This window comes from Astyanax mexicanus, chromosome 10, assembly GCF_023375975.1.
Source record: "Astyanax mexicanus isolate ESR-SI-001 chromosome 10, AstMex3_surface, whole genome shotgun sequence".
Classification (NCBI taxonomy): domain Eukaryota; kingdom Metazoa; phylum Chordata; class Actinopteri; order Characiformes; family Acestrorhamphidae; genus Astyanax; species Astyanax mexicanus.
The window spans coordinates 14,424,531-14,442,105 of record NC_064417.1 but is presented as its reverse complement, the minus strand read 5'-3'; the positions used below and the strand labels follow the sequence as shown (position 1 = coordinate 14,442,105).

General features: G+C 40.6%; 1 long non-coding RNA gene across 2 annotated transcripts; it reads left to right on the top strand.

Annotated features, from left to right (window-relative positions):
* Window positions 1–2,800: 2,800 nt before the first annotated feature.
* On the top strand, window positions 2,801–8,629 carry LOC125804854 (uncharacterized). Of its 2 annotated transcripts, none has more exons than XR_007441061.1 (6): window positions 2,801–2,898; window positions 4,779–4,800; window positions 5,132–5,154; window positions 5,497–5,526; window positions 6,088–6,151; window positions 7,628–8,629. It is a non-coding gene; the product is annotated as an uncharacterized LOC125804854 (long non-coding RNA). The 2 variants fall into 2 exon arrangements; XR_007441062.1 differs by having other exon boundaries at window positions 2,801–2,944.
* Window positions 8,630–17,575: the final 8,946 nt, after the last annotated feature.

The following is a 17,575-nucleotide window of genomic DNA, read 5'->3' as shown; positions in this document are numbered from 1 at the left end:
GTGTTGCTAAGTGGTTGCTAGGCAGTTGCTAACGTTTTCCAGGTGGTTGCTAAGCTATTGCTAACTGGTTGCTAGGCAATTGCTAACATATACCAGGTAGTTGCTAAGGTGTTGCTAGGGTGTTGATAGGTTGTTGCTAAGGTGTTGCTATGGTATCCGGGGTGGTTGCTAAGGTGTCGCTAGGTGGTTGCTAGGGTGTTGCTAGGTGGTTGCTAAGGTGTTGCTATGGTATCTGGGGTGGTTGCTAAGGTGTTTCTAAGTGGTTGCTAGGTGGTTGCTAAGGTGTTGCTATGGTATCCGGGGTGGTTGCTAAGATGTTGCTAGGTGGTTGCTAAGGTGTTTCTATGGTATCTGGGGTGGTTGCTAAGGTGTTTCTAGGTGGTTGCTAGGTGGTTGCTAAGGTGTTGCTATGGTATCCGGGGTGGTTGCTAAGATGTTGCTAGGTGGTTGCTAAGGTGTTGCTATGGTATCTGGGGTGGTTGCTAAGGTGTTTCTAGGTGGTTGCTAGGTGGTTGCTAAGGTGTTGCTATGGTATCCGGGGTGGTTGCTAAGATGTTGCTAGGTGGTTGCTAAGGTGTTGCTATGCGGTTGCTAAGGTGTTGCTATGGTATCTGGGGTGGTTGCTACGGTGTTGCTAGGTGGTTGCTAAGGTGTTGCTATGGTATCCGGGGTGGTTGCTAAGGTGTTGCTAGGTGGTTGCTAGGTGGTTGCTAAGGTGTTGCTAGGTGGTTGCTAAGGTGTTGCTATGTTATCTGGGGTGGTTGCTAAGGTGTTGCTGGGTGGTTGCTAGGTGGTTGCTAAGTGGTTGCTAGGTGGTTGCTAAGGTATTGCTAGGTGGTTGCTAAGGTGTTGCTATGGTAACCGGGGTGGTTGCTAAGGTGTTGCTAGGTGGTTGCTAGGTGGTTGCTAAGGTGTTGCTATGGTATCTGGGGTGGTTGCTAAGGTGTTGCTAGGTGGTTTTTAGGCAGTTGCTATCATTTCTAAAGTGGTTGCTAAGTGGTTGCTAGGCAGTTGCTAACGTTTTCCTAATGGTTGCTAAGGTGTTGGTAAGTGGTTGCTAGGCTGTTGCTATCATTTCTAAAGTGGTTGCTAGGCAGTTGCTATCGTTTCTAAGGTGGTTGCTAAGTGGTTGCTAACGTTTTCCTAGTGGTTGTTAAGGTGTTGCTAAGTGGTTGCTAGGCAGTTGCTAACGTTTTCCAGGTGGTTGCTAAGGTGTTGCTAAGTGGTTGCTAGGCAGTTGCTAACGTTTTCCAGTTGGTTGCTAAGCAGTTAATAGGTGGTTGCTAAAACCTGGCTGGGGTGCCAGGGTGTCCAAACTTTTGACTGATAGCTGCTCCATACAGCAGCTCCTCCATACACTCACAGTACTGGAGGAGCAGGGGAGAGAAGGGGTTCCGTGCGCAAAGCTGCTCGTGTGTGAGTTAGAACTCTGGGCCCCCCATTCATTTCTATGGGAAAACTTCGTACGACATTTGTACGAAAACCGTACGTTGTATCACTTCGCAACCTTTTATTATTATTATTATTATTATTTAAAGATCTCGATAAGATCTATAAGCTCGCCGAATTTGGTGTTCGTATCTCAAAAATTGTGGCAGTTACGGACGTTTAAAATTTGGCCCCATTCATTCCTATGGGAAAAAAATGCGTACGTTTACGAAGTTTTTACGAAAACTGTATGATATATCGCTTCAAAAAGCACAAGCAACCTGAACCGCTATAGGTACTACGATACTGTAAAATTTCGTGATTCTACGTCAAAAGCTGTAGGAGGAGATGCGTACAACAAAAAAAGCGCGGAATAATAATAATAAGAAGATTACGAAGAACAATAAGTTGGCTTTTCCAAGCCAACTTAATAATAATAATAATAATAAGAAGAAGATTACGAAGAACAATAAGTTGGCTTTTCCAAGCCAACTTAATAATAAGAAGATTACGAAGAACAGTAAGTTGGCTTTTCCAAGCCAACTTAATAATAAGAATAAGAAGATTACGAAGAACAAGAAGTTGGCTTTTCCAAGCCAACTTAATAAGATTTCGAAGAACAATAAGTTGGCTTTTCCAAGCCAACTTAATAATAATAACTAGAAAAGGCAAAGTTCGTGAACGAACTTTAAGTTGGCTTGGAAAAGTACGCTAATAACGTTTAAAGGTTAAAATGGTTACTAAGCTGTTTTTGTCTGAAGAGTGTGAAGAGTTGTTGATATGCTGTTAACTTTTGGCTAAACGCTAAATACCAAAGTCCAAAAACATTTGGCGAAAATCTAACGTCCAAAAATTTTTGGCTAAAAGCTAAAGTCCAAAAACTTTTGGCTAAACTATGGCTAATAAAGCAGTGTTCAAAAACGTTTGGCTAAATGATGGAATTCAAATACTTTAGCTAATAGAGAAGTGTCCACACCCCTTTGGCTAAATATTGAAATTTTAATACTTTAACTAATAAAGGAGTGTCCAAAAACTTTTGGTTAAAAGTGGTTGAGAAAGCTACAAAGCAGTTTATTCAGCAGCTCCTCAAAACACACAGTACAGAAGAACAATGCAGAAAGGGTTGTCACCGCTAGGTGGCAGTAAAACTGTAAATGTGCACTCAAGCTTATAAAGGAGGGAGCGCACTCATTCCATCTGAAGTGCCCTGGATTAACTTAGTTCTTAAACTTAAAATTTTACACCCACTGAAGCACTGAAATGTACCTTGAACTCTTAAAACATGTTACCGTGTTTTTCATTGCCTTTTGTCTGAAATATGATGCACGGGGTGTGTGTAAATTTGTTGTTATCTAAATAATGTAATTCTTAGGGAGTAGGGAAGAAGGGAGCATGTAGTCAAATGGATGTACCCACAGACGTGGCCTAAGAGCGCGTGCGTCAAAGGAGCGGATCATTGCGGTCTCTGAGGTAAGTAGAGCTGACGGCTCTGGAATGAGTTTCTGTGTGGAAAAAGGTGAAAACACGGCGAAATACGCCCCTTTTAATGTCCACTTCGTGTATTTAGTTAGATAGTTGACTAATATGTATAAACTACTTAACAGCGTGTGTTAATATAGCTAAAACGTCGTTATATCTGTGTTTGTATAATGCTAGGTTAGCGTGCTAGCTAACACTACAGGCAGCTCAGAGAGGCAAGCTAGCATTAGCTCTGATACAGGGAATTCCTGCTTTAATCACAGATTAATTTTACACTCATACACAGAATTCGGGTAGCTGAATGTTCCAGAAACAAAAGATGACCCGAGCTAACCCGGCTAACTATTGGGCTTTTCAGTTATAAACTAATGTGGCAGTATTTTAGTTAGCGGTTAGCTATCCACTGCAGCCTGACCTGCCCTGAAAACTGGTTTAAGCCGGTTCAGCTAACCCAGCACGCTCTGCCACTGATTCTGACTGAACGCTGCGCAGCAGTGGAAATTCTTATTATCTGAATAATGTGAATATTTTATCAGCAGTTAAAATATATTATATATATTAAATATTAGGGGTGGGAATCGATTACTATCTCACGATTCGATTCGATTCCGATTTTGGGGGCCACGATTCGATTCAAAATCGATTTTTGATTCAAAACGATTTGAATTATAAAAATTTCTGCTTCTGGCTTATGAATCTTATTGAAAAAAAAACCCTCCATAATATACACTGGTCCTGGAGCAAGTAATGTGTTACAAAAACAATAAAATGTGCAGGAATGTGGGTCCTCAGTGACAGAGGAATCACTGGGATATCACAATGACGTTAATGAACAATAAATAAATAATAAATAACACTGCTTTATTACCAGGCTACTAGCGGTGGTGTGTAGGTGACGCTGCTGGGCTGATGTGATGATAGCAGTGGAGCGCTAAAGTTCAGGAGCAGCTGCTGATTAACTAGTTAATTTAAGGTCGTTGTATTTCTTCAGAAAGGGGGCAGGAGGTGGAGAAATTAATTCATATTGTCCATTCCTTAATTCCTCTGTGATGAGGAGCTGAAATTAGCTCTGATTAGCTTACTGTTATTTTTCCGTTCCGCCTTAAATGCTGCAGCCCGCAGCCACCTGTAGCGTTATTTAAGGTGGAACTGGAAAGTTAGCTTGTTAGCTAGCTAACAGTTACTGAAACTAACTACTAGCGATCTTTTTTATGCTTGTTATGAAGCATTCTGCCATAAAACATTAAAACTACACGTTAATCTAAGGTAATATAGTGCTTGTTCTGCCATCTTACCGGTGATTCTCAAACACCTACTACGCTCTGTGTGTGTCTGGAAGACCTCGGTTTGAAGGGACAAGCGGGTTGCCAGGTCCAACAAAAATACCCAGCCCAAAATCAGTCCAAAACCCGCCCCTCAGAATCGATTTTGGGACATTTTAAATCGATTCTGAATCGTAGTAAATGAGAATCAAGATTCTTATGTGAATCGATTTTTTGGCACACCTCTATTAAATATTATTTCTCAGTTTCTGGTTCATTATCTGTTAACGAAATATTGTCACTATTAGTAACAAGTTTACCGTTTTGTTGTTAGTAAATGCAGCTACAGTATGATCAGAATACACAATAACGCGCCCTGACCCGCCCGCGGGCCAAAACAAATTTCACACTTAATGTCTGGCTGTGTTTATGAATAATTATAGGCTCAATATAGACACCCAATATGCCATATTAAAGCTTAGAATCTCTGCTTTCTTAGTTATTTAGCATATTTAGCTGTATTTACTTTCAGAAAATAAAAAAAATCAGTTAATTATTAATTAGTTGCTAGATATATGCATTTTCAATCACTTTCTTTTTTGTCAACAGTTGCAGTACTGACATTCATTGTGTGAGTAAACACTTCCAGTACATTTCAATGATACATGTCTCGAGTAATTTAGTTAGAGCTGTCAACTAACTTAATTGAATGCTTGTATGTTCTTTATTAAAGTTGTATTAATTCTGCTATCAGAAAGTAGGGTTTAAACATCTATTAAACTATTCAGAACTGTTAAGAACTCCCACATTTAGTTACTGTAATAATTTGTTGCCAATAAATCCTTTAACATGCTTTGTTGTATGAAGCTCATGAATTGGTTTTTTTTTCAGTTTTGAATTCTTTGCAACATACTGGCCTTTCTTTTTACATTTTTACTAATATACATTTTTCTTTTCTGCAGTTGCTGATCTTGACGTTCCAAGTGTAAGTTAACCATTTAAATGCATAAGTACAATGTGTTGCCATTTTAAATGAACTTTTCGTTCTCATAGTAAGTTGAAAATAAATTCTTCAATAAGCCTGGTTTCTCAAAGTAATAAGGTTTATTACATTGCACAGTGCACAATAATGGCACTTTAATTATACTATAAAATTCTGATAAATAGTTATATTAATTAGTCAATGAATTATTTCTTGTCTGCTTTAGTTGTAGTTAATTAAACCAGTGTTTCCTAGCTTGTTTTAGTCGTAACACACTAAAAAGGATAATCTGATTTATGATTAATTTACCAAGTGTCCAATTTCTTCCTTTTTCTTATTTTACAGGAACAAGAAAGAGAGAGAACTACAGTGCTTGTAAGTACAGACAATTAACTGATTTAACAATTGATTAGTACCAGCACTTTTAAATAAATTATAATTAGAAATTAGAGTTTGAGATTGAGATTAGAGATTTAATGCTGCACTGTGTATAATAAACCAATAGGTTTATAGGTTTACAGACTCTGGAAACTCACCAAGTTATCCCACCAGTGTGCTGTGCCCATTGTAACATTTACAAAAGGGATAACATTAGTCAACAGCCGAAGACAACTTCACACACTAGAAATTGTAACTGGACAATACTCTGGAGTAATTAGTTACTGATAGTTACTGACTGGACTGGACTGTTGCTCTCTTGTGCCAATATCATCTTTTTAAAAGTAAATTCTGCGTTTCATTTGTAATAAACTATTTGGAGTCACTGAGTCTAAAGTAAAAAAAAAAAAAAAAATTGAAGTTTGCTACACGTAATGGGTAGAAAATGACTTCTTAACTAAACTATGCACCCAGTAATGTTAAAATATGATTGCTGCATATTAAAAGTTAAAAGGTGTCATTCCGATGTTTTTGTTTCTCTTTTTTTTACAATTTCAGGGTTCCCTGTTATTGCCTGGTAGGGGTGACCCGAGGCCTTGCTACCAGGTTACAAGTTTACCTGGTAAGTTTATATTTCAATGATACTTCAGAGATATGGAGGACCAAAAATGACATGAGTATAAATAAATAAATGCATATATAAATGTAGAAATAAATGAATAAATAAATAAATACAAGCATAAATAATTGTAAAGGTAAATAAATAAATACATTTCTTATTTATTGATTGATTTTATTTATTTATTCATTTACATGTGCATTTATTTATTTATTCATTCATTTATTTCAACATTTCTACATTTATTTATTTATTTCCACATTTCTTCATTTATTTATTTCTGCATTTGTATGGTAATTAGGTAGGTGGTCCTATCCTCGCTCTAAAGCAGGATTGGTTGCGGCTCACTCGCGCGCCAGGACACAGCAGCTCGCGTGCCAGTGTTGCGGTGAATTCAGTCCCTCTGTTCCCCCTTCACTGCGCATGTCGCAGCTCAGATAGGCCCCATTTGTTCTCATTTGCGCTCTTCTTTCAGTTTCTTTGCGTCGGCGACGTTTTACTTCTGTTGTAAAAAAAAAAAAAAAACTTAAATTCATACTTAAAAGTGTAAAAAATTGTGAGAATAGGTTTAAATGCTCATTAAAAACATACAATGACTAGATTTCGTTCTGTTGTCCGCTCCGTGCAATAGACTGAGTTCAGCTGATCTAGTGTACCGTTTATATAAAGCTATATTATTCTGTTCAGACTCCAGTAAGTATGGTTTATTGGGATTCTCTAGTCTCACCAAATTTCATATAAAATAATACCACAGACCAACTGCTGTGCCATGTAATGTAGTTTATTTATATTAGCAATAAATATTTCAAACATTTATACATGTATTTACCTAATTTAGTGAGTGTGGTGAGACGAGACAATCCCAATAAACCATACTTACTGGAGTGTAAACAGAATAATATAGCTTTATATAAATGGTACGGCTAAATCCACTAGATCAGTTGAACTCAGTCTATTGCACGGAGCGGAAAACCAAGCGAAATCTAGTCATAGTATGTTTTTAATGAGCATTTAAACCTATTCTGACTATTTTTAACACTTTAAAGTATGAAATTAGAAGTAAAAAGTCGCAAACGCGAAGAATCAGAAAAAAAAGAGCGCAACAAGAACAAATGGAGCCTTTCTTGCTCCTGACCCTGCTTTAGAGTGAGGATAGGACCGCGTTCCTAATTAACATACAAATGCAGAAATACAGAAATAAATAAATAAATGAATAAATAAATAAAAGCTCATATAAGTGAATAAATAAATAAATCAATAAATAAGAAATGTATTTATTTTAATTATTTACCTATACAATTATTTATGCGTGTATTTATATTTATTCATTTATTTATATCTACATTTATATGTGCATTTATTTATTTATACATTTTTGGTCCTTCATACAGGGATAGCTCTTTGTAGTTTTGTATATTGCACGGTGCAGTACTGATATGGATATGTGTAACTTTTTGTTTTCCCATTTTGTTTTCACAGGTTTTGAAGATCTCTCTTTTTCTTTATTCCCAATCCCCCTTTTCTATCATCTCTTTTTTCGTCCAATCCCCTTTCTATCCACTTGCACCTGCAAGTACAACGATAAAGGGCATTCAGTTGAACCCCTGAAAACGGAACTCTTGAAAACCCCCTGAAAACGAAACTCTTGAAAAATAACCCCTTGAAATCTAAACTCTTGAAAAGGAAGGGCATTCAGTTGACCCCTGAAAAACGGCTTCATAGGGCATTCAGTTGACCCCTGAAAAACGGCTTCATAGGGCATTCAGTTGACCCCTAAACAACGGTTTGAAAAGGGCATTCAGTTGACCCCTAAACAACGGTTTGAAAAGGGCATTCAGTTGACCCCTAAACAACGGTTTGAAAAGGGCATTCAGTTGACCCCTAAACAACGGTTTGAAAAGGGCATTCAGTTGACCCTTGGAAACGGAAATCTTGAAAAAAGATCCCCTTGGCAAACTTGTTTCCCTCATTTAACCCTGTATAGTGTTTCCTTGTGATTGGTTTCAGGTCAGACAATTCTCTAAAGAAGCAAACTCTTCACCCGAAGACAGTCATCACATTGACCGCGGCATCTGGAGCTGAAGACACACACATTCACATTATCGACTGAAGCTGCAGTTACCTGTCATTTCTTATAGCAGTATATTGTGATTTAAAAACATCCAGCTTCTTACAGTGTGTACATACCACATTTAATACATTTAGTAAAAATACAGTCTATTAAAATATTTGTTGCTGAACCTTTTTACACATTAAATACGTAATTATTTCATAAAAAGTTATTTCTTTTAGCAGTTGTCTTTTGTAAGCTTGTTTCCTACAGAGGTATAATCACATTTTTGGGTTGTGAGTGTGTTTTAAGGAGATACAATTGCATCTAGATACTGGATTGTAGTATATAAGAAAGCTGTTTGAGTGTACAATTTAAGGGGAAAATTACGTTTTGAGAAGTTATTAATAAAAAAAGAATTTTTACATATATATATTTTTTTCATTTAGTTGACTGCATTTTATTGTAATTTTTGTCAGCCAGTTATTTCTGCAATTAATTTATCTTTTTCTATAATCCTTATATACAAATCTTTTTCAATTGTACTTTTACTATAAACAAATTTTACAGACCTCTGCTTCAGTGTAGCCACTGGTAAAACTGCAAGGGTATCTTGGTCATATCTACATATCTTTTGGAAAAGTTTAAAGCCCTACTTTATTTGGTAAGTTTGTGTTAATAAAAAAAGCATTACTACCTTACAGCAGTATTTATCAAACATTACTGGGTTATTGTACTTTATAAAATTATAAACCATTAGACAAGTGTATACGTTTGCTAAGTGCGGACCACGCCTAAAGAAGTAGAGAAAGAAGAAGGAAAAAGGGGAGAGAACTCAGGGAAATTTGGGCTGGAGTTCTGAACTGCGTGCTTGAAGAAGCGTGCAGTTATATCCCCCCCTTTTTATTTAATGAGAAGTGGAAGAGTAGAAAAAGGGGGTTGTTGGGGAGGAGGTGGGTTGCGAACTTTCATCACGAGAGATGGTTAGTTAGGGGAGGTATTTATAGGACGGTTGATTGATACGGGGTGGAGTTAGAACGTAGAGTTCGGGCGTGGTCCTTCTCCCAAACTTTTGTTATTACATAACATAATTTTGCTAAGTGCGGACCATGCCTAAAGAAGTAGAGAAAGAAGAAGGAAAAAGGGGAGGGAACTCAGGGAAATTTGGGCTGGAGTTCTGAACTGCGTGCTTGAAGAAGCGTGCAGTTATATCCCCAAAATTGGAGCTTGTGTGGAAGCTAGTTTGGAATGAGCCTGTCTCAAACCGTCTGGTTGGGAACGGATGTATAGGTTATAAGCTTGGGAAGACCACCGGCCGGGGAGCTTGATCGTGTGCTCGGAGATTCCTTGTCTGGAGGCGTTGGATGCTGCACGATGTAAACTGAGTGGGCGGAGAATTGATCTGGTGAGTAACTACTGGGAGAAAGGATGCGACGGAGATGTGTTGGAACTTTGAGATTATACTACTAGATTCCGTTGTGAACAGAGGATCTAAAGGTGATGCTTGTTGAAAGAGGCGGAGATTAAGTGGTGGACGAGTGGTTCGTACGGGCTGAGGGGTGAGTCAAGTTTGAATAGATAGAGGATCGTGGTTTTTTTTTGCCAATTTGGTCCGTTTGCTTCATTCTTGAAGGTAAGGGTATCTGAGTCAAGGATGATGAGATCTGAAATTAGGGGCTGAGAAGGAGTTGTGGGAGGTTTTAAGGGAAGTAAATTGAGCATCTGAGGAATCTAAGTAGAAGGACGGCTGAAAGGATGGTTTGTTGAGCTTGGAAGATCAGTTCGTTTACACGGGGGTTAGGTGAAGTGTAGTTTGTGAAAATGAAGGTACCGAGGTTGGGTTGCATTTGCATGCGGAGCCAAGGATCTGAATTTCTGTAACTGAAAACGAAAAAGAATAGAATTAAATTCCATCAGCGATAGAATTAAATGGACCTGAGGTGTGAACAGCTTTAGTGGTGAACTGATGCTTAATGGAGTGCCAAGTGAGACGACGGATAAAAGGCAAGATTTCTAGCGATTTGGAGCAATTTTTTTTTTTTTTTTTTTTTTTTTTTTTTTTTGATGTGGACTGCGGCGAGATTGATCAGAGTGGAGTAGAATAGATTTTGACCATTCATGTCCCCAAAGGAGGGCAGCGACGAGGACCGCATATAAGTCCAGAGGCTGCGCGGCGGAGCAGATGAAGTTCTCCGGCCAAGCAGAAGCGACCAGAGGAAGGAGCGGCATCTGTGAATAGCTTAATATCAAAAGAGCTGGAAGCTGCGTTGGCGTAGAAGGAAAACCCGTTCGATTGCAGAGGAGGCACAGCCAGAAATAGAGCTCTGACGTGCAGTATCAGTTGAGCATAACGAATGGTGGAGGGCTCGGACGAAAAAGCCAAGCAGAGGAGGCGGGAAATGAAAGAACGACCCCGTTCGATTTTGGGTTGTGAATAAAGTGGCCGAGGGGGGAAAGACGGTGCTAGGTACGGGCGGGGAGACTTGAAAGGAGGCGGAGTCCAGAAAGATCCCAAGAAACTCGAGAGATGTGGAGGGACCAACGGAGTTGTCCAACGGCGGGGCACGGAGGCGAGTGAAAGCGCTGGTCATGGCTTCAAGACCCATCGAGAGGGGCGAGGAAGGAGGACCGATGACGAAGTTACCCAGGAGGTGGAGCACGAACTGGGGCCCGTGTTAAGCAAATCCAGCAGAGCGCCTTAGCAAAGGAGTCGAAGCTTGGGGTTACTTTGCACCCGAAAGCAAGGTGAACTGAAAAACGGACTCTGAAAAGGCGCCAGGAGTCAGGATGGAGAGGGAGGATTTTGAAAGCCGAAACCACGTCAGCCTTAGACAGCCAGGCCCATCGCGGGATGGGGAGCTTCGTCCCGCAAACACACGTCAATGAAGTTCCAGATCCGGGGCGTCTTGGAATGTAGCAGGGTTCCAGTGTTGGAGATGAACCGCAGCGCGAGCTGAGAGGGGGCGGCGCTGTAGATGGAGAATGAAGGTCATGAAGCTCCAGCAAGGAGCTGAGCGGGTGCTGCAAGCCTGGTGAGAAACGGCGAGAGAGGAGGCGGGGAGAGAATTGACGGAGTAAAGGAAGGAGAAAGGCTGGCTGGAAGGGACGGGTTGGAGAATAGTGTTGCCAACTGCAGGAAAGGAAAGTAGCCATTGGCTGCAATTTGTGATTTAAACTCCTTAAATGTTAGAATGTTACAAATGAACTCTAACAAATGAACTACGTCCGTTGCTTTTATAAATAGGCAGAGACTTCTGAAATAACTCAATTTTAACGTAAATTACATGATTAAGTTTTTTTTTTTTTTTTGACAGTCAGCGGCGGCTTTAGGTTTTTTGAAGAGCGGTGCGAGTGTGTGGTCTGACTGGGCTGGGCTCGCGGCAGCACCTGCTGCTCGCTGAGGAGAAATTGAAGAGCATGTGTGTTCATTTAAACTCTCAATAACGAACAAAAACTACGTTGGCAAGTTGGCAACACTGTTGGAGAACAGCAGGAGGAACGCAGAAATGGAGAAGGAGGATGACAGAGAGGGGGTTCGAATGACTGAGGGGAAGAGGGAAACGAGAGAGACGAGAGAAACGAGGCGCTGAGGCGAAGTTGGTGCCGCGCCAGGGGTGCGAGAGCTGCAGCAGCGGCGAGGGGGTTTGGACGACAGGGGGAGTTGGACGACTGAGGGAGGGGGAGTTGGACGACTGAGGGAGGGGGAGTTGGACGACAGAGGGAGGGGGAGTTGGACGACAGAGGGAGGGGGAGTTGGACGACTGAGGGGAAGAGAGACGAGGCGCTGAGGCGAAGTTGGTGCCGCGCCTGGGGCGCGAGAGCTGCAGCGGCAGCGAGTTGAGCGGGTGACGTCATCAGGCCGCGACGCCGGTGAGGCTCATGTGCGCTGTTCAGAGGTTCAGTGAAAAGTTCCGCTTTTGGAGCAGAAAGGGGGAAAGGGACGCCGCGGCCCTTCAAAAACCCGCTGCAGCTTAACAACAGTCCAATCGGACATGCGAGGAGGCTGGGACTTACTAGGAGAGAGGGGCCCAGGGCCGGCGAGGCCGGCCGAGGAGGACGGGCGTCCGGAGTGGCGAGCCCGCGCAGGAAGAGTAGGGGAAGGGGGAGAAGAGCGGCGGGAGTGCCGAGATCTGGGGGTGCACTGGTGAGGACGACCGACCCGGGAGGAAGAATAAGCAGTAGCCGGAGTAGAACCAGGAGTAGCCGGAATGGAGATTACGGAGTTCAGACGACAAGCCCGGCGAGGTGGAGTAGGGGAAGGGGGAGAAGAGCGGCGGGAGTGCCGAGATCCGGGGGTGCACAGGTGAGGACGACCGACCCGGGAGGAAGAATAAGCAGTAGCCGGAGTAGAACCATCAGTAGCCGGAATGGAGATTATGGAATTCAGACGACGAGCCCGGCGAGGTGGAGTAGGGGAAGGGGGAGAAGAGCGGCGGGAGTGCCGAGATCCGGGGGTGCACTGGTGAGGACGACCGACCCGGGAGGAAGAATAGTACAGTAGCCGGAGTAGAACCAGGAGTAGCCGGAATGGAGATTACGGAATGAGACGACGAGCCCGGCGAGGTGGAGCAGGAGTGGAGACAGGCTGGCTAGGAGGGAAGAGGTCCTCGTCGGAGGCGGTGAGTTAAAGGTCCATGACGGAGAACAAGCTAATGCTAGCAGGCGGGTGCGGCAGATTCGACTGTTGCTAACTTTCATCACGAGAGATGGTTAGTTAGGGGAGGTATTTATAGGACGGTTGATTGATACGGGGTGGAGTTAGAACGTAGAGTTCGGGCGTGGTCCTTCTCCCAAACTTTTGTTATTACATAACATCATTTACAGCAGTGTTTAAACATATTACTGGGTTATTGTAATTTATACAAATTTAAGCCATTAGACAAACGTACACCACAGCAGTATTTATCAAATATTTTACTGGGTTATTGTAAATTGTAAACCATTACACAATCATATCTTAAAGAAATATTTTGGGAAAAGTAATACATTTTACTGGGTAAGACTTTATTGTGGGCTGCACTGTTTATATATTTGTAGCCATTTTACTAGCTTGATATTTCTGATTAATATAAACACTAGTGCTAGTAAGTTACAGAGTTTATCAAACAAGCTATTATAATTTTCCATATCTGGAAGACAGGGTTTTATTAAGAATTTTTATGTATATATATTTTTCATTTAGTTGACTACATTTTATTGTAATATTTTTTGTCAGCCAGTTATTTCTGCAATTAATTTATCTTTTTCTATAATCCTTACATACAAACCCTTTTCAATTGTACATTTACTATAAACAAATTTTACAGACGTCTGCTTCAATGTAGCCACTGGTAAAACTGCAAGGGTATCTTGGTCATATCTGCATATCTTTTGGAAAAGTTTAAAGCCCTACTTTATTTGGTAAGTTTGTGTTAATAAAAAAAGCATTACTACCTTACAGCAGTATTTATCAAACATTACTGGGTTATTGTACTTTATAAAATTATAAACCATTAGACAAGTGTATACGTTACAACAGTGTTTATTAAACATATTACTGGGTTATTGTAATTAATAAAAATTTAAACCATTAGACTAGTGTATACATTACAGCAGTATTTATCAAATATTTTACTGGGTTATTGTAATTTATAAAATTATTATAACAAGCATATACGTTACAGCAGTGTTTATCAAACATATTACTGGGTTATTGTAAATTGTAAACCATTACACAATCATATCTTAAAGAAATATTTTGGGAAAAGTAGCCATTTTACTAGCTTGATATTTCTGATTAATATAAACACTAGTGCTAGTAAGTTACAGAGTTTATCAAACAAGCTATTGTAATTTTCCATATCTGGAAGACAAAGTTTTATTGTAACGAATAGAGAAATGCCGAAGAAAAGCAAGAAAGCCGTCGCAGCAAAGCAGCGTGAGGCAGCAAAGTTAAAACCCCGAAATGCTGAACAGCCGGTAAACAACGTTAGTACACACGTGACCACAGTCTGTGCATCTCACAATCAAGCAGATGACAGGTATCAGCTGTTTAGTAGAGGAGTTCAGTGTACCTGTAATTCACTTACATTTCTAGCAGTACACAGTGAAAATAACGACCTGACCAGCCTAAACCTAGACAAGATATTAACACAGGGGGATGCTGTTTATACTCAGGTTAAACAATCATTACTGAATGAAGGGAGGTTTCAGAGTAACCTGCTGGCATCTGATGAGCTTCCCTGTACAGTAGAGACAGACACGCAGTGTTATAGTGTTATTAAACACCCACAGAGATTCGGGTTTCTGAGAGACGAGGCCCCACAGGGGATGGAAGAGTATGTGAATTTGGAGAGAGCACTAAACTGTCTGAGAGGTGATGTAAATCATGCTCTGCTGATTACTGGAGGAAGGTGTGTTGCTGTGTTCAGAGATCGCTCAGGTAGATTCGGGTTCTTTGATCCTCACTGCAGAACACCTGATGGACTAAAAGCTGATGAGAACGCAGGTACAGCTGTGATGCTCACATTTGCAAACTTGGAGGACATGACTGAAGGGTTACTAATACTGTACCAGGTGTGTCTTAAACTGAAGGATAACCATCAGTATGAGCTCCTCCCCGTGTCTTTTCTAAACATAAACACAGCAACTGCTGCAGAAGCTACTGATAATCAAATAACAGAAGACCCCTGTCCTGATCTGCAGACTGACATTAGCCAATCTGTGCCACAACCTGTGACTAAATTAACCAAAACTCAAAAAAGGAGGCAATATTTACATCAAAAGCACATTAAAAGAAAAGGACAGGCCCTACAGACAGAGGGAGAAAAGAAGGAGAGGTTAAACTGGAAAGGCAAATATGCAAATGACCCTGAATTCAGAGAAAAAATTAAACAGCGCAGCCGAGTGTCTTACACTAAAAATAAAAATTACAGACTTGCAAAGCTAAAATCAATAGGAGTTAATTACATAGTTAACACAACTTACAGAGCAAAGCAAAAACTGTACGTTACAAACAGCTACAGAACTAATCCAGATTACAGAGCAAAGCAAAAAGTGTATGTTACAAACAGCTACAGAACTAATCCAGATTACAGAGCAAAGCAAAAACTGTATGTTACAAACAGCTACAGAACTAATCCAGATTACAGAAAAAAACAGAGACAGTATATCACGAACAGCTACAGAACTAATCCAGATTACAGAAAAAAACAGAGACAGTATATCACGAACAGCTACAGAACTAATCCAGATTACAGAAAAAAACAGAGACAGTATATCACAAACAGCTACAGAACTAATCCAGATTACAGAAAAAAACAGAGACAGTATATCACAAACAGCTACAGAACTAATCCAGATTACAGAAAAAAACAGAGACAGTATATCACAAACAGCTACAGAACTACTCCAGATTACAGAAAAAAACAGATATGGAACATGATCAACAGGTACAAAAATAACCAAGATTATAGAGAAAAAAAGATACAGTACATTACACACAGGTACAAAAATAACCAATATTACAGAGAGAAAAAGAGACAGTACATTACACACAGCTACAGAAAAGATGAGGCTTTCAGGCAAAGACAGAAGCAATATTTTATGAATCGTCTGTCTGATCTGCATTTCAGGATGATTCACAGAGAACAGTGCTTACTGCGGTCAAAAAACAGAGCATCTAGACTTAACACCCTACACAAGATACAAGATACACAAATACAGAGGAAGTACAGACTTAACCATTTTCAGCAGCAGAGAAACACAACAGTACAAACACAAAACAATGAATCCCTAAATCCAGAAGTGCAGAAATCTCTAATCCATTTTAAGGAAATCATAAAAGCTGGTCCGAGTTACGTCTGCACAGTCTGTCACAGAGCATTATTTTCTGATCAGGTCCGACTGTGTGATCACACACACTACCAAAAAAACCCATCAATAACATCAAATTGCTTGACTGGAAAATATGTACACACCTGTTCCTCTGACTGTAATGATAACTGTGCACCTAAAGAAATGAAAATTGAGTGGATCTGCCACAGCTGTCATGATAACTTGAGTAAAGGGAGAATGCCTTCCATTGCTTCTGCAAACAAACTCCAACTCGCACCCATTCCAGCAGAACTGTGTGATTTAAATATACTGGAGAGACATCTCATAGCTAAATATGTGTGTTTTGCAAAGGTCATCAGTCTTCCAAAAGGTCAGCAGAGAGCTATTAAAGGTGCTGTTGTGTCGGTTCCTTCAGATGTTGAAACAACAGTAAATGTTTTACCCAGACCGAGCAGTGAATCTCAGCTACTCACAGTGAAGCTGAAAAGACGACTGTGTTACTCAGGCCACTACCAGTTCCAGACCATATCCATGCAGAAGGTTCTGTCTGCCTTACTTAAACTAAAGGAAATCCACTCTGAATACAGAGACATTGTAATAAACAATGCGGAGCAGGATGAATTATTTGATGATTTTCCAGACCCAATAAATGCTGATGATATTCCAGAGGATGAAATAGACTTGAACATGAACTTTGACAATGATGAAACAGTAGAGCAGAACCCTGAGAGCGAACATGATGTAGATAATGAGGCTGAAAGCACAGAACAGAGCGCAGGTCTCGCATTAGACACGTGTCTACAACCTCCAGATATTGGTCAGCATCTGTTGTCATTCAATGATGGAATATTTTGCATTGCCCCAGCTAAGGAAAACAATCCAGTAAGCATGTTTAAAGTTCCTAAACTGGAAGCGATGGCTTTTCCTGTTCAGTTTCCTACTGGAGAAAACACATTTGATGAACCTGACAGACACACAGCTCTCTCACCCAGCAGATATTTCAATGCCAGGCTCTTTTCTGCTGATAATCGCTTTGCAAGAGACACAAACTACATTTTCTTTGCTCAGTTTGTGACTGAAATGCATACAGCATTTTCCAGCATGTCAATCCAGCTAAGAAAAGCAAAATCAGTGACCCGTGAAGGCCGAAAAATCAACAGTGCACTATTACAGGACAAACGTGAATTGGAGAAACTCATACACAATAATGAGGTCACAAGGTTCCTCCAACCACTTCGTGGATCTCCAGCCTATTGGCAGAAAACACTCAGAGACCTTTTTGCAATGCTTCGCCAACTGGGAACTCCCACATTCTTCTGTACATTCAGTGCTGCAGAGATGAGATGGCCCGAAGTGATCACAGCGATTAAAGCACAGCAAGGTGAATCTGTGGACTTTTCAGCCCTGGACTGTTCAGAGAAATGTGAGATACTGCGCAGTAATCCTGTCACAGCCATGCGCATGTTTGAGAAACGTGTAGAAGCTCTTATGAACCTTATTCAGTCTCCTGCTCAGCCCATTGGTCAGATCGTTGACTTCTTTTTTCGCGTTGAGTTCCAACA